General features: G+C 38.7%; 1 pseudogene across 1 annotated transcript; it reads left to right on the top strand.

The window, feature by feature from the left end:
* The first annotated feature begins 441 nt into the window (after positions 1 to 441).
* On the top strand, positions 442 to 1,082 carry Rps9l1 (ribosomal protein S9 like 1; annotated as a pseudogene). Its single transcript, XR_015646676.1, has one exon. The product of XR_015646676.1 is annotated as a ribosomal protein S9 like 1 (transcript).
* Positions 1,083 to 7,416: the final 6,334 nt, after the last annotated feature.

Below are 7,416 nucleotides of genomic sequence, written 5' to 3'. Positions count from 1 at the left end.
TCAAATGGCTCAGAAACACTTAAAGAAAGGTTCAAGACTTTTAGTCAGCATGGAGATGCAAATGAAAACTACTTTGAGATTTTATCGTCTATCAATCAAAATAGCTAAGACCAATAAAACAAACGACAGCTCATGCTGGTGAGGACAACGGAGTAAGAGGAACACTTGTCCATTGCTGGTAGGAAGGCAAACTTGTAAATCCACTGTGGAAATTAGTGTGACAGTTCTCTAGAAAGGCGAGAATGTACTTGTGTCAAGATCCATCTATATCATTCTTGTGCATATATCCAAACTATGCTGCATCCTACTACAGAAACACTTGTTTAACCATGATTATTGCTGCTTTGTTCATGTCCAGAAGGTGGAAACAACTTAGATGTCTGTCAGTGAATGGATGAATGAAGAAAATTTAGTATATTTACACAATAAATAGTATATTACCTTTGTCACGGGCCTGAGTTCGTAGGCGCAGCGGGCCTAGCCTAGTCAACATGCTGGTCGCCAGAAGCTGGGTTTGTCACAAAACCTATGTGACCCCACGGAGACCCTTCGAGAAATCGCGTCTCGACCAGGAGTTAAAGTTGATTGGAGAGTATGGACTCCGGAACAAACATGAGGTGTGGAGGGTCAAATTTACCCTGGCGAAGATCCGTAAGGCTGCCCGGGAGCTGTTGACGCTGGACGAGAAGGATCCTCGGCATCTGTTTGAAGGCAACGCTCTGCTGAGACGACTTGTTCGGATTGTGGTGCTGGATGAAGGCAAGATGAAGCTGGATTACATTCTGGGCCTGAAGATTGAGGATTTCTTGGAGAGAAGGCTGCAGACCCAGGTCTTTAAGCTGCGCCTGGCCAAATCTATTCACCATGCCCATGTGCTCATCCGCCAACGTCACATCAGGGTCCGCAAGCAGGTGGTAAACATCCCATCTTTCATTGTTTGTCTGGACTCTCAGAAGCACATTGACTTCTCCCTCCGTTCTCCTTATGGTGGTGGCCGCCCAGGCAGAGTGAAGAGGAAGAATGCCAAGAAAGGCCAGGGTGGTGCTGGAGCTGGTGATGATGAGGAAGAGGATTAATTAATACGTTGTCGTGGGGTTGGGGGTTTAGCTCAGTGGTAGAGCGCTTGCCTAGCAAGCACAAGGCCCTGGGTTCGGTCCCCAGCTCCGAAAAAAAGAGAAAAAAAAATTAATACCTTGTTGCACTGGAGGATTGTCTAGTTTTCCAGTTGACAAATAAAACAGAATTGATACTTGGAAACAAAAAAAATAGTATATTACTCAGCCTATAAAAATGAAATTATGAAAACTGCAGGTATGTGGATAGAACTAGAAACAATCCTCCTGATTGAGGCAACTCAGATTCAGAACAACTGTGGTGTGTATGCATTTGCTTATATGTGGGTTTTAACTACTAAGTCATTGAAAAGTAAGCTACAATCTGTATAACCACAGAAGTTAGGATAGTGAGGAGAGATGGATTTCTCTAAGAAGGGGAAATAGAATAATCGTTATAGATAGAATGGGAGGTCTGGAATGGGAGGATCAAATGAGGGGGGATTTGTTTTTCTTATTTATCTTGTTATATTTGTATATATATATATATGTATGTATGTATGTATATATATGTATATATATATATATATATCTCCCTTAGAAGTCTGTTTAATTTCTAAGGAAAGACAGAAAAAGGGTGGCTTTGGATGGAAGAGGGAGTTAGGAGGAACTTGAAGGAGTAGGGGGAGGAGAAAACATAGTCAGAACATATTGTATGAACAAAATCTATTTTCAATAGGAAAAACAGCTCTATATGGAGAAATACATTATTGGCACATAAAGCCTATAAGAGTGAATACATACTAACTTGACATGGTAGTTTTTGAGTTTTCCAACTCTTAGGGGAAATGCTAGAAGAGGCCGTGTGTAGCCTTCAGCTGCAGTTAATCACTTTTGCCTTTTACCTCCCAACTTAGAGATCACGAGTGCCTGGAATCCATTGGGCCTGAAGTCCATTGGGCCCTTTCTGCAGGCTCTTTCCCCACGTTTCTCCTTCTCCTTTAATTATTCTGCCCATTAGTCTACCATTTTGAACTCTTCCATACATATCTCATCTATCTTTCTCTTTTCTCCCATCCCTGTTCAAGGCAAGCTGGTCCTTCTGAGGATTGTGCTGAAGACAGATAAGATATGCACCAACTGTTTGTTATCAAAGTTCGCTGATTTTACCTCCCTTAGTGTGCCCTTGTATTGTGTTGCAATGTAATGTTGTATTCCCACTGAGACTACCCTTAGTCAGGATGCCATTAGCTCACAGTTCCTAGTTATTTTTTAATCTTCCAATAACCACCACCCCTTCAATGCATTCAGAATGCCATTGGCGAAATAAGGTTTCTATAGCACACTTTTTAAAAAAAAGAAGAAGAAAGAAAACATGGCCCTTTATCAGTTTGCCTTCAGGGTAAAAGCCCACAACCTTAATTTTGTTTCCATTCCTCCTGTATTCTGATTCCAGTTCTTTCCCTATTCTAAATCCTGTTGTCTGACCTGAAAAGGATTGTCTAAATATTCTACAGGCTCCCCTATAACCATTCTTGTAATTAGAGTAGGGTCATTTGAACTTGAATAATCAGTAAATGGTGAGCTAAAATAATGTGTATTATTTCCGAACTTCATCCAAGTTTAGAATCAAAATACCCATCAGATTTGACCATTTTCTTACCCTGTCGCATAAACCCTGGAATTAGGGTTGAGTTGGCAGGGTTACAAGATGGAAGGGAAGAGGTCTCTGAGGAATTAGACGGATGAGACCCCTTACCAATCTGCACTAGCCTCTGCAGAAGTTCAAAAATAGTTCTTTGGTATGTATGTTGGTGTTTCCATGTTTGTCTGTGACTTTGGCCAGCATTACTCACCTCAACTTATTCATAATCACTTTTTAGACTGTCACCATACTGAACCATTTGACTTCCAGAAAATGTACCTCTAAACTTTTACTCTCTGATGAAAGCATTCTAATATTCCTCCATTAAAACTTCCTAGCTTCCCCCTGAACTTGTTCTTTAGTATCCTTGAGACATCGGAACATTTGCCATTTTCTAGTCTCAGCCATTCTATCTACATCTTCATGTTCAGTGTGCAGTTCAAGCGCTGTGATCACTTGTTTGGTTTCCCATGTCTCACCTTTCATTCTCAAGCCTAGTAACTCAGCTACCACACCCACACTGCAAATTTCCTATCAACAACAACTGAATGTGAAGATCCATTTTTTTTTTTACTTTTAAGTCTAAGATATATGGAACCATTGCCCAAAATGACATAAGCACACTGCTGGGAACCATGTTTTCAAGTTAACTTTCCTCACTTCATATATACTCTCAAAATTAATAATCATTTTTTGTGCTAAGTCACTGCTTTTCTTTTGCTACTAACACCTGTAACAAGAAGGAATGATGCCAGGTATGGGAAACCTAGACAATTGCCCAAGGCTAATGATATCATGAATCTTAGAAAAGAATCCACTCTTCTAGACCAGAATAATTCCTAGCTGCATTCTAAATATTTATACTTATAGTTACAGAGATGTCTAGCTCTCCCTCCTCATCAAAAGAACTTCAGTTTGCAGCATATGAAGACAATTACAGGAAACCACAATTAATCCAGATGCAGGGTACCCAGCCCCAGTGGGTATGTCTACAATACAACTTCTATACCTAAGGCTCAGAGAAAAATCTGAGAAAGGAGGTCAGAGTCAGAGGAACTGGTAGTCTGTTGTGAAAGTTTCCTACAGATTCTAGGAAAGCCATTCCCATGATACCAGAACAATATGGCTACCTAAACAAGACCTGCAATATGAGGACAGCAATTTGCATGCTAATGTGGAGAGGAGAAATCTCATTGTCTTCCTTGGGAATGAGCCTATGAGCCTCCTAAGCAGTTACCTGTTACCAAGACGATCACAGTTTTGTTGTTGTTGTTGTTTGTTTGTTTGTTTGTTTTGTTTTGTTTTTTTGTAAATAAGAACTCACAACTAACCTTTTTATACTTGCTGCTTTTGCTCTTAAAAAAGGGGCTTTTATTTTTCCAGGAAAAAACATCTCACTTATGATTCACCTCCACAGTAATTTTCCATCAATGATCCTTTATCTAGCTATGTGCTTTAATTTTTCCTTTTACAGTGGATGTACTTTGCTTAGAAGCATATACTAAAATCCTCTATGTTGCACAAATCACCTGCCTTAAACATTGTACCTCCTACTGTACCTTTAATGCTCTTTACAGCTAAACTTAAAAGAGCATATGGCAGTCAGTGGCTCTGTCTTTTTCTCTGAGTTACTCTTCAATTCTCTGCAGTGTATGTCTGCTCTTATCTCTGCTGAAACCTGTCTTACTGGATGTACTGATTAAACTAGGTTCAAACAAACAAAACAAAGCCTCTTTTCTTCCAGTCAGAAAAACCTATTTGGCATCTCCACAGTGTGTACCTCCATTCCATACCGAATCTTTCACAGCCTCTATAAGTCCACTCTCTCCTAGCTCTGTGGCCGATTCTGTTTCTCTACTTAGCATTACATGTTGCTGTTCTCGATCCTTTTCTCCTGCTACTGCTTCTTATGTGAATGTACGCATTTAAACATTCTCCATGCATGTGCTTGCTTCTTCTCAACCACTCTGTGGGAGCTGCTATCTGTAGTTAATTTCTCATTTTTCGTTCTGACTGGATGCGTCACAGCGTCTTAAAATTGAGGATGCTCAGCTCTGTGTCCCCCGGATGGTATTTGTTTTAGCATTCCCAGTCACAGTAGTTGTAGTGGTTTGAAAATGCTTGACCCATGGGAAGTGGCACTCTTAGGAGGTGACTCCTTGTCACTGTGGAGGCCAGCATTGAGTGCTCCTAGAGCTCAAACTCCACCCAGGGCAGAAGAGGTAGTTTTCTGGTTGACTTCAAACTGGGATGTAGAACTCTTGGATCCTCTGGCATATGTCTGCCTGTAAGCTGTCATTCTTCCAGCCATGATGATGATGGACTGGACTTCTGAAACTGTAGTAAGCCTCAGTTAAATGTTTCCCTTTGTAAGAGATGCAGTGGTCATATTGTCTCTTCACAGCAATGGAGACTCTAAGACAGTAGTCGCCTGTTTGCTCACAGCAGAAGCGTAAAAACCGTTCTGCTCCTTTATCATACGTAGGCTCCCTCTTCCTAGACTCTCTAAAATCCTAGCACAAAATCGTGAGTTCTGTTTGAAATTTACAGATTTGAGACTTGGGAGGTAGATCAATGAATAAACTATGTGCCATTCTAGTATGAGGGGCAGAATTCAAATCCCCAGAATCCAAGGAAGTTCCCAGCTGGTGTAGTCCTCTGGCTCATTTGAAAGGCCTCCCATTTGGGAGGCAGATGCAAGGAATCCCTGGAGCAAGCTGGCTAGTAAACTACCTGAATTGGTAAGCTGTGGATTTGAGAGATATTGTACCTGGATATTCTCGCATATGAACCCCCCCACACATGTAAATACCAAACATATGGAAATATGCACACACACAAGTATGTACAGATATACAGGCACACACCCAAGAAAGATAAAGTTTTACAAATTTGCCATCAGTTTTGGTTTGTTTATCTTTGGGCCTGTAATTTACTTACATTACTTTCCTCTCCATCCTCCAGATCCTCCTATAGATCTATATGCATCTATCTCTATCTCCATCTATCTTATCTATATCTATCATATATCTATCATATATCTATCATATATCTATCATATATATATAACATATATATATATATCAGATTGTATAATGTTACTTGCATATACGTTTTCAGAGACGACCATTTGGTATTAGGCAACCAATTGGTGTGGTCTTGTTTTACTCACTGCAAAGGCTATCCTGTTCCATTTCCTTCTACAAAACCCTCACTGAGTATCTCTTTAACACTGCAATCAATTACCTATAATAATCCACATTTACTTTTGAAGGCACCACTTATCACATCAAACACTCCACAATTTTACGCAGTTGTTCATTGTTCCCACCATAGCTTTCACTCTCTTGGCACAGCATGGAGGGTCTTTCTTTGAACACTTTACTCTCACTATAATTTTATTACTAACACACTCTGTGGTCTAACCACATTGAGTTATTGCCATTTTCATAACATCTCATACTTATAAGAACTCTGTCATTTGCTTACACATCCCCCTGATATGATTATCTTTGAATTCTCTGTTTATTCTGCTTCTGCTTGAAAGGTCATGCTGGCTATATCTTTAGGTGTCTTGGCTTTCTTCTGAAGATTTTGTGTCATTCTTGGATAATGAACTTTTTAGATAGACTTTTTCTTTCATAATTTCATTGTTTTTATTATTTATTTCTTCTTAATATTTTTATTTACTTTCTCCTTTTGCTCATCTGTTACTTTTAATATTTGAGCATATTTATACCTGTTTTGCCTCTCTTAATTTATCTCATCTCTTCTGGAATTTTGAGTCTGTTCCTATGGGGTTATTTTTCTGATATGTATGGGTCATATTTTCCCATTGATATGAATGTCTAATTTTGCTTTTATTTGAGGTTTCAATTGTAACTACCATGCGGTTGAGCATGGGATAGTCTTTTCTTCCTTTAAGCACTATTGAATGTTTCTCTAGAAGATTGTTGACTTGTTTGTTATATGTCATCTTAACCCTTCTAGGGCTTTAAATATGTGAGATGGTCTTTTATTTTTAATCTTTGTCAATGAGTGACTAACAAATAAGAATGTTTTAATATTATTATACAATATGCAGTTATTGTCACTATCAAATTAACCAATATACCCACCATTATTTTGTGATGAGAATTTTTAAGATTTACTTTTGTTAGTAGCACCCACAAATATACTAGTATATTATATATCATATATAATATAGAATACACGCATTGAATGTATATAACTTACTGCATATAATATCTGTAGAACTTAATTGTGTTAAAACATTGAAGGTTTTATGTTTTAACCAATTTGTATAGCATCTACAACTTCTGGTAAACAGCATTCTATAGTTCTACCTTTTCCTTTCCATGTAGAAGTTAGGTAATGCAATACATGGTTTTTTGTGCCTAGCTCCTTTCACTCGGCAAAATGTCTTTCAGGTTCATCCATGTTGTCATGAATGGGTAGATTTCATTCTTCTTATTGCTATTATCACTATTGATTTCAAACACAAAATCTGGCTATATAGCCCAGAATAGTGTGACGCTTTCTGTTTCCTTGCCTCTGCTATCCAAATGCTGGAATTACAAGTGTGTTACCATGGCAATGTGATTTGTTTTAAAATGTTGAATATTATGCCATTGCACATGTATGTGAATATATATGAATATGAAAACATGCGTGTGTGATTTTTTTGTGTCCACCATCAGACATTAATGGATTCGTTCC

Source organism: Rattus norvegicus, chromosome X, assembly GCF_021556685.1.
Source record: "Rattus norvegicus strain SHRSP/BbbUtx chromosome X, alternate assembly SHRSP_T2T, whole genome shotgun sequence".
Taxonomy (NCBI): domain Eukaryota; kingdom Metazoa; phylum Chordata; class Mammalia; order Rodentia; family Muridae; genus Rattus; species Rattus norvegicus.
This window is presented reverse-complemented; position numbering and strand designations above follow the sequence as displayed.